This window comes from Medicago sativa, chromosome 3 (genome assembly GCF_051527215.1).
Source record: "Medicago sativa cultivar Bolivia chromosome 3, Bolivia_mono, whole genome shotgun sequence".
Taxonomy (NCBI): Eukaryota; Viridiplantae; Streptophyta; class Magnoliopsida; order Fabales; family Fabaceae; genus Medicago; species Medicago sativa.
Window position 1 is genome coordinate 95,397,885 of NC_140751.1, and position 11,075 is coordinate 95,408,959.

At 35.6% G+C, this 11,075-nt stretch overlaps 1 long non-coding RNA gene across 1 annotated transcript; it reads right to left on the minus strand.

Annotated features, from left to right (window-relative positions):
* Positions 1–2,012: 2,012 nt before the first annotated feature.
* On the minus strand, positions 2,013–4,787 carry LOC146942320 (uncharacterized). Its single transcript, XR_015033552.1, has 2 exons — positions 3,907–4,787; positions 2,013–2,204 (listed from the first exon to the last, which is right to left on the minus strand). It is a non-coding gene; the product is annotated as an uncharacterized LOC146942320 (long non-coding RNA).
* Between the last annotated feature and the right edge of the window lie 6,288 nt (positions 4,788–11,075).

Consider the following 11,075-nt stretch of genomic DNA (forward strand, 5'->3'; position numbering starts at 1 on the left):
CGTGATACAAAACTCGTTAGGAAGTCGCTAGTTGTGGATTTTTGGTATGAAAAATCATAGCTATCACATCACAATTAAACAAAGGACTGTCACAATTCAAAACTAATCAAACACACAATCACACCAACATATAAGAAAATAAATTTAATAAAAGTCATCAAAATAGAGCATAACCATGAATCAAGCACATGAAAATAATGAATTCGTAGATAATAACATATCCAAAATCACAACAACAGATTATAGCACGAATTTAACATTAATTTATTAAAAATTATGAAAGCAAGGAAGAAAAACACAACCCTTCACTACCCACATGAATACACAACCCTTATGATGAATAGAGACTCCCCCTTACATCAATTCAACAGTTTTCCATCATCAATTCTCACTCAAACCCTAATTTCTCATAATCTCACAAACTCATCCTAAAACATGTTAGATGCAATCTAATGATCTACAGACTTAATATTAGTGAAAGATAGTCTCACCCTTACCTTAGATTGTTTTTCTGAAATCAAAAGCAGCGTTCTTCGTTCCTAGGGTTCTCTCTCTCTGAGTTTTCCTCTTTCTCCTCTTTCTCCAAAAAGCGGTTTAACGTAAAAAACTCTTTCTAACCTAAGCTTCCTTATTTATAATACTAATCACTCTTCCTAAATCTATTTAGGCCCAATAACTTATTCTTCTTTCTATTCTAACCTACAATTCTACTTACGCTAATAATTCTCATATTCTAATAAATAATAGAATAATGCCACATAATAAAATACTAACACCTCGTATAAATAATTAAATCACATAAATAAATTCTAACTTAATAAAAATAATTAAATAAAAAGGAGGGCGTTACAACTCTCCCCAACTTAAAAGAATTTCGTCCTAGAAATTCAGAGCATAAGAGAAAATGAATTTAATTTGGCTTCAGCATCTTAAACCATATATGTCAAAATAGAACTTCAAACAATACACAAAAATCACATCAAAGTTAGTTAGTTAGACATGATCACATAATAAAACATAACTACTAACTAGAAAACATGACGACGCGACACAACGACTCATCTACTTGGCCGGACGGACCGACCTGCTCTGATACCAATTGTAACACCCCGTTTTCCCAACGTAAAAATTTCTTAAATAAAATCAGAGTTTTTCATCATAAAACGGAATGTCACATTTCTTAAAAATCGTAAATAGAATAAATAATAATTTATCCTTCAAAAATATAACAACATAATCTTTTAAATCTCGCAGCGGAAATATTTCAACATCATAAATAGTCTTTGGCACAAAGGCCTCATCATAAAAGTCTCATAAATAGTCTAAAACATAATAATTAGTTCAAATCCAACAACTTCATTATAAATCTCTTAAAACAATACGTAAGGAATAGAAACAATGTCAAAACTCTCATCCCGTTACGTATCAGAGCACCTAAAGACACACTGTGAGGAGTCCACTCACGACCACGCCTAATCTTGATTACCTGCAAGTTACCCATACGAAGAGCAACATTTTCAAGCAGAAGGAGTGAGATTTCTCAAACAATAATATTAAGCTCATAAATCATAAATTACATTTAACAATATAAACATCTTATAATTTATCAATTATAATCAAATACATAGACATCATCATTTCATCTTAGCAATATATCATCATATAGCAGTCACAATCATCGTTGCATATCCTCATACTAAAAAGGCATCACAAAGTAATTCGTTAAAACATCACAACTTAACAACTTGACTTGACAATGCATCTAGACTTGACTATGCAACTCTTAACGTCTTAAACCATCTTGAATCATCATGAAAATGCAAATGCATGTGGTACCTGTAACACCCCGTTCTCCCAACAACGTAATATTAGTTAATTTAATCAGAGTAACCACACCACGGAGTGTCACACTGCTAATCAAAATTTCATAAATAGGAAATATATATTTATTTAAAATCAACGTTTAGAATATCTTAATAAACTGCAGCGGAATAATTCTTTAAAAATATAAATTCAACCAAATTCAACATCAATAAAAATCTTGGCACAAAGGCCACAGCATAATTCAACTTTATTCTAATAGCAAGTCTTTTCCAAAATATGTGATACATAAAAGAAATGAGAAGACACTCGCGACGATCCCCATCCTAATATGTATCAGAGCCCTAGACACTTGAGCCAATCAACTTACAAGCCATCATTACCTGCACATTACCCACGGTCGAGGCAACATATACGCAGAAGGGGTGAGAAACTTATCCAATAATAATAATATATAATTCATCAAATTAATGAAAATAACAATATATCACAACATGCATCATTAATAATGTATATAAAGAATACATATAACAACAACATAATCATTTTCAGCAACAAGGTACAACAACAACAACAACAACATTATCCACAACGACACCGATAACTCGACAATTCGACAACGACAACAACTCGACAATGCTACAACGACAACAACAACCCAACAATGCTACGACAACAACAACTAATGCATCATGCAGGTGGTACCAATCTACGCGTGTTGAATGCTAAGCATTCCAGGGCATAAGCCCCCAACAAATTGGATGGTTAAAGCATCCCAGGGCATAAGCCCCCAACAAGTGAATGATAAACATTCCAGGGCATGAGCCCCCAACAGGTGAATGATGAACATTCCAGGGCATAAGCCCCCAACAGATGTGAGTATGCAAATGAACTCAACTTGTGTATATCAACATACAACTTCAACAACGACAACAACAACAACGACAACAACGTATGTGCCTAAAACAATTATGACACACTCCCCAACTTCGACATCAGATGATACAACAACGTCAACGACGGAAAGGAAACAAGATAGCATAATAGAATGCATTAACATCATTTAAGGAATGAATTACATCAACATAATTGTCATAAAACATCATAATATTACTCATAATCAATTATCATCATATATTTAACCACTTCAGACATCATAAACATCAGTATTAATAATCATTTATGATCATACTATTATCATCATCAATCATAAACAACACCATCATCAAAAGATCATCATCAAGACATCATCATCAATAATCATTTATCATCATAACAACTACAACAACATCTACGACAACGACAATGTGCATAATTTACTATGACTCAACGACACAATAATTTTCAACAATGGAACAACAACTTTTATTATACAAAAGTGTTTACACATATATTTCATATAGTACAACCTTCAATAATAACATTCACTTCATAAACATGGCTTAATAAATCAAGGGAACCTATTAAAATGATTAGAATAGACTCCTAGTGCACGAAACAAAATTCAGAAAATGGCAGTACAGGACCAGGGACGCTTTCGCGACAGAAGGACGCTTTCGCGTCCTCTACAAAAAGGGGTAGGACGCTTTCGCGAGCGAAGCACGCTTTCGCGTCAAAAATGTCGTAACTCAGGATGAGGACGCTTTCTGCACGCTAATGGGACGCTTTCGCGTCCTCAACAATTTGGTAGGACGCTTTCGCGTCAAAAGGACGCTTTCGCGTCAAAAGGACGCTTTCGCGTCCTCCACAAAAATTTCTGGGCAGCTACAAGGTGTGGACGCTTTCTGGACGCTAATGCGACGCTTTCGCGTCCTGCTTCAGGTTTCAGAAAAATTGCGATTTCAACATAGTTTCACCCCAAAAATCCTAGCTTTGATCCCTTAATCACCCAAATTGGTTTACGAACATGTTTACAGGTTTAGTATACAACATAGGGGTAAAACAACCTATATTCATACAATTAAACAACATGTTTTATTATAAATCATCATCTAACATAACCTCTCAAACCCTAAACTCAAGAACAACAATTTCATCAATTTTCAAATTACATATCAAGATTATTGAAAGGAATCCCACCCTTACCTTGTCTCAACAAACTCTACAGCAAAAACGGTTGGATTCTCTCTTCCTAGCTCTTCTCCTAGCTTTTTCTTGGTTCTTCTCCTCTTTCTCTCCAAAACCAGTTTTTCCCAATTGTACGTGAAAAATGTTTCTGTTCTCACTTTTCTTTCTTTTACTTCCAAAAATATAACTCTTTTTATTTTCTCACTTAACTCCCTTAATTTCTATTTAATTTCTACTTAATTCCCATTAACCAAAAATAAATATTATTTCTACCTATTTCTATTTCTCCTTTTATTTCCACAAATAATAAAACAATATTCATTTAAATAATACACAACTCCATAAATCATATAATAAAATAGCATCACACCATATATCACATAAAATCACACAAAACACATATTTCACATAAAATCATATATTTAACAATTAAAGTCATATAAAAATATTCACACATCTATTAAAAATAATAGAATAAAAATGGGGCGTTACAACTCTCCCCAACTTATAGAATTTCGTCCTCGAAATATTACCTCAAGCAAACAACTCAGGATATGACTCCTGCATCTTACTCTCCAACTCCCAAGTAAGACTTTCACAAGTTGCTCCTCCACAAACAACTCTCACTAAAGGTATATCTTTGCCTCTCAACGTCTTCACCTTGCGATCATCAATTCTTAAAGGTAAAGTCTCCACCGTAAGATTGTCTCTAACTTGCGCATCATCTCTAGGAATAACATGTGAAGGATCCGCTACATACTTCCGAAGTTGCGACACATGGAACACATCATGCAAGTTCGAAAGATGTGGTGGCAAACCAACTCTATAAGCCACCGTGCCAATTCTCTCAGATATCTGATAAGGACCAATAAACTTGGAGTCAACTTCTTGGACTTCAATGCACGACCCACACCGGTCATAGGAGTGACTCTCAAGAACACATGGTCACCCTCTTGAAACTCAAGGTCCTTCCTACGCTTGTCATGATAGCTCTTCTGTCGACTCTGCGACGCTTCCATATGCTCTCTTATCATCTTGACCTTCTCCGTAGTCTGATGAACTATTTCAGGTCCCAACACGATACTTTCACCCGACTCAAACCAACACAAAGGAGTCCTACACCTTTGACCATATAAAGCTTCGAAAGGTGCCATACCAATACTTGAATGGTAGCTATTGTTGTACGCGAACTGTATCAATGGTAGGTGACTGTCCCAGGCTCCACCTTGCTCAAGTACACACACCCTCGACAAGTCTTCTAATGATTGAATCGTTCTTTCTGACTGACCATCCGTTTGCGGATGATACGCTGAACTTAACTTCAATTGAGAGCCCAAAGCTTCTTGCAAGCTTTTCCAAAATTTCAAAGTGAACCTCGGATCTCTATCCGACACAATACTCGACGGGACACCATGCAACTTCACAATATTATGAATATAAATCTCCGCCAACTGAGCTACTGAATAGGTGATATTAATCGGAATAAAGTGTGCCGACTTCGTCAATCTATCGACAACAACCCAAATGGCATCATGCCCTCTTTGAGTGTTTGGTAAACTCGTCACAAAGTCCATGGAGACGCTATCCCATTTCCATTCCGGCACATCTAATGGTGTCAACAAACCAGCAGGCTTCTGATGTTCAACTTTCGATTTCTGACAAGTTAAACAAGCATAAACAAATTGCGCGACATCACGCTTCAATCCAGACCACCAAAACAGTTTCTTCAAGTCATGATACATCTTTGTAGCTCCCGGATGGATACTCAAGCTACTTCTGTGACTTTCTTCTAAAATCAACTTTTTCAATTCATTATTATCAGGGATACAAATCCTGCCTCGGAATCTCAACACTCCTTGATCATCAACCTGGAAATCACCATCTGCAGTCTGATTACTAGCAACCATCCAGTCTACAAATTTCACATCAACTTCCTGTGCTTCCTTGATACTCTTCAAGAAATCATTATTAATCTTCAACATACCCAACTGCACACTCTGAGGTACCAATTCACAAACAAGACTCAAGTCTCTAAACTGCTATAGCAATTCAAATTCTTTCACCATCATAGCCGACATGTGCAATGTTTTCCTACTCAAGGCATCTGCAACCACATTGGCTTTACCCGGATGATAATTCAAACCAAAATCATAATCCTTCAACAACTCTAGCCACCTTCTCTGCCTCATATTCAACTCCTTTTGATCAAATAAATATTTCAGACTCTTATGATCACTAAACACTTCAAATCTGGAACCGTACAAATAGTGTCTCCAAATTTTCAACACAAACACCACAGCAGCCAACTCTAAATCATGTGTAGGATAGTTTTTCTCATGTATTCTCAATTGTCTCGAAGCATAAGCCACTACCTTTCCATCTTGCATAAGCACACCACCTAAGCCCAACTTGGACGCATCACAATATACAACAAAAGGTTTACCTGGCTCTGGCAAAATCAAAATTGGAGTCGTCGTCAATCTTCGCTTCAACTCATTGAAATTACTCTCACACTGAGCATCCCACACAAAAGCTTTACCTTTACAGGTCAACTGAGTCAATGGAAGTGCCAACCTCGAAAATCCTTCGATAAATCTACGGTAATAACCAGCCAAACCAAGAAAACTTTTAATCTCTGTAACTGACTTAGGAGTCTTCCACTGTGATACCGCTTCAGCCTTCGACGGGTCAACCACAATACCACTACCAGAAATAATATGGCCAAGGAAACTTACTTCACTTAACCAGAACCCGCACTTTGACAACTTTGCATACAACTTCTTTTCTTTCAGCACCTGCAACATAATCTTCAAATGTTCTGCATGCTCTTCTTCAGTCTTAGAATAAATCAAGATATCATCAATAAATACAACAACAAACTTATCCAGAAAAGCATGAAAAACTATGTTCATATACTCCATGAACGCACCAGGCGCATTAGTAACACCAAAAGGCATCACATTATATTCATAGTGTCCATACCGTGTCCTAAAGGCCATCTTATGCATATCTTCATCCTTCACCTTAATATGATGGTAACCTGACCTCAAGTCAATTTTGCTAAACACACGTGCACCCACTAACTGATCCATCAAGTCATCAATTCTCGGAAGTGGATACCTATTCTTTATCGTCACTTTATTCAGTTGACGGTAATCTATGCATAGTCTTATGCTACCATCCTTCTTCTTTACCAACAATACCAGCGCTCCCCAAGGTGAGACACTCGGTCTTATAAATTTCTTATCAAACAATTCTTCTAACTGCTTCTGCTGCTTGGTAGATAACAATTCAGCTCCACTCTCTTCTTTGGCAGAAGAAAAACACACCGACTTACTAAAACAATTAATATGAACATGGTTGTACTCCAACCAGTTCATACTAGGGATTGCACAACAACAACAATCAGGACATCAAGGACAATACGAAATTGTCACACAACACTAATAGGCTCGACACGACTCTACTAATTGGCCGGACGGACCAACCTGCTCTGATACCAATTGTAACACCCCGTTCTCCCAACAACGTAATATTAGTTAATTTAATCAGAGTAACCACACCACGGACTGTCACACTGCTAATCAAAATTTCATAAATAGGAAATATATATTTATTTAAAATCAACGTTTAGAATATCTTAATAAACTGCAGCGGAATAATTCTTTAAAAATATAAATTCAACCAAATTCAACATCAATAAAAATCTTGGCACAAAGGCCACAACATAATTCAACTTTATTCTAATAGCAAGTCTTTTCCAAAATATGTGATACATAAAAGAAATGAGAAGACACTCGCGACGATCCCCATCCTAATATGTATCAGAGCCCTAGACACTTGAGCCAATCAACTTACAAGCCATCATTACCTGCACATTACCCACGGTCGAGGCAACATATACGCAGAAGGGGTGAGAAACTTATCCAATAATAATAATATATAATTCATCAAATTAATGAAAATAACAATATATCACAACATGCATCATTAATAATGTATATAAAGAATACATATAACAACAACATAATCATTTTCAGCAACAAGGTACAACAACAACAACAACAACATTATCCACAACGACACCGATAACTCGACAATTCGACAACGACAACAACTCGACAATGCTACAACGACAACAACAACCCAACAATGCTACGACAACAACAACTAATGCATCATGCAGGTGGTACCAATCTACGCGTGTTGAATGCTAAGCATTCCAGGGCATAAGCCCCCAACAAATTGGATGGTTAAAGCATCCCAGGGCATAAGCCCCCAACAAGTGAATGATAAACATTCCAGGGCATGAGCCCCCAACAGGTGAATGATGAACATTCCAGGGCATAAGCCCCCAACAGATGTGAGTATGCAAATGAACTCAACTTGTGTATATCAACATACAACTTCAACAACGACAACAACAACAACGACAACAACGTATGTGCCTAAAACAATTATGACACACTCCCCAACTTCGACATCAGATGATACAACAACGTCAACGACGGAAAGGAAACAAGATAGCATAATAGAATGCATTAACATCATTTAAGGAATGAATTACATCAACATAATTGTCATAAAACATCATAATATTACTCATAATCAATTATCATCATATATTTAACCACTTCAGACATCATAAACATCAGTATTAATAATCATTTATGATCATACTATTATCATCATCAATCATAAACAACATCATCATCAAAAGATCATCATCAAGACATCATCATCAATAATCATTTATCATCATAACAACTACAACAACATCTACGACAACGACAATGTGCATAATTTACTATGACTCAACGACACAATAATTTTCAACAATGGAACAACAACTTTTATTATACAAAAGTGTTTACACATATATTTCATATAGTACAACCTTCAATAATAACATTCACTTCATAAACATGGCTTAATAAATCAAGGGAACCTATTAAAATGATTAGAATAGACTCCTAGTGCACGAAACAAAATTCAGAAAATGGCAGTACAGGACCAGGGACGCTTTCGCGACAGAAGGACGCTTTCGCGTCCTCTACAAAAAAGGGTAGGACGCTTTCGCGAGCGAAGCACGCTTTCGCGTCAAAAATGTCGTAACTCAGGATGAGGACGCTTTCTGCACGCTAATGGGACGCTTTCGCGTCCTCAACAATTTGGTAGGACGCTTTCGCGTCAAAAGGACGCTTTCGCGTCCTCCACAAAAATTTCTGGGCAGCTACAAGGTGTGGACGCTTTCTGGACGCTAATGCGACGCTTTCGCGTCCTGCTTCAGGTTTCAGAAAAATTGCGATTTCAACATAGTTTCACCCCAAAAATCCTAGCTTTGATCCCTTAATCACCCAAATTGGTTTACGAACATGTTTACAGGTTTAGTATACAACATAGGGGTAAAACAACTTATATTCATACAATTAAACAACATGTTTTATTATAAATCATCATCTAACATAACCTCTCAAACCCTAAACTCAAGAACAACAATTTCATCAATTTTCAAATTATATATCAAGATTATTGAAAGGAATCCCACCCTTACCTTGTCTCAACAAACTCTACAGCAAAAACGGTTGGATTCTCTCTTCCTAGCTCTTCTCCTAGCTTTTTCTTGGTTCTTCTCCTCTTTCTCTCCAAAACCAGTTTTTCCCAATTGTACGTGAAAAATGTTTCTGTTCTCACTTTTCTTTCTTTTACTTCCAAAAATATAACTCTTTTTATTTTCTCACTTAACTCCCTTAATTTCTATTTAATTTCTACTTAATTCCCATTAACCAAAAATAAATATTATTTCTACCTATTTCTATTTCTCCTTTTATTTCCACAAATAATAAAACAATATTCATTTAAATAATACACAACTCCATAAATCATATAATAAAATAGCATCACACCATATATCACATAAAATCACACAAAGCACATATTTCACATAAAATCATATATTTAACAATTAAAGTCATATAAAAATATTCACACATCTATTAAAAATAATAGAATAAAAATGGGGCGTTACAATACCAATCTAGGGCATAAGCCCTCGTCGCTTATGGGCATAAATATACTCCTAGGGCATAAGCCCTCGTCGCTATTGAGCAAAAGCTCCTAGGGCATGAGCCCTCGTCTCTAATTGAGCAAAAGCTCCATCGTCGTGGTTGAGCATAAGCTCCAGGGCATGAGCCCTCATCTTTAAATGAGTATGCATGGACTCAACATCTTACGTCTTAGAAACTTCATGAACATCTATGACATCTTAACATCTTGACAACATAACATCTTAACAACTTGATGACTTCATAACGACTCGACGACTTAACAAACTCTTTGACTTAGACCGACATTTACATCTTAAATAAGATCAACAACAACATATGCAACACTTATAAAGTCACATCATATCAGCATCATAACTTAACAATATCAAATGATAAACATCAACATCTTAAACATTGCATCAACATGAGCATCATAAATAACACATATAGTGCATATATAACAATGTCACATCTTTATATAACTCATCTTTAAATCACACATCTTTAACTAGCACATCTGTAAATCACACATCTTCAAATAGCACATCTTTATATAACTCATCTTTAAATCACTCATCTTCAAATAATTCACATATTACACTTAATCAAATAATTTATCAATACACATCGCTAACAACAACCCACGGATGAATCAAATAATTTTCTTTTGAATCAACTTCAAAATCTGAACATAGAATTAACTCATATCTAATAAATGTTAGATGCTATCATATAGCGAAAATACTACTAACTTTTATAACATAGGAGTAGTTGCTAGAATTGATATATTTATTAAGTACCAGTGACTAAGGTCCTTAATCTACATTCGGTTTGATTATGTGTGAAAACGTGTTTGACAACTTGAAACATTAGAAATCATTAACAACATTAATTTGAGGAAAACTAGAGGTGCTAATCTACTTATATAATAGCTTTTGAAGAATTAAAAATCAATCATTCCAACATAACCTTGAACTGAAAGATGTTACAACACTAGATAAAGTTTTCAATATCATCGAATTGTTTTCTTTGAATTTTCTACCTATGGTGCTTCATGTAATTTTTCTTTGTTTATCTTAAACTTTTCTAGTTATCGGACTGCAGTTCCGCATTTGTTACATAAAGGACGTGATACAAAAC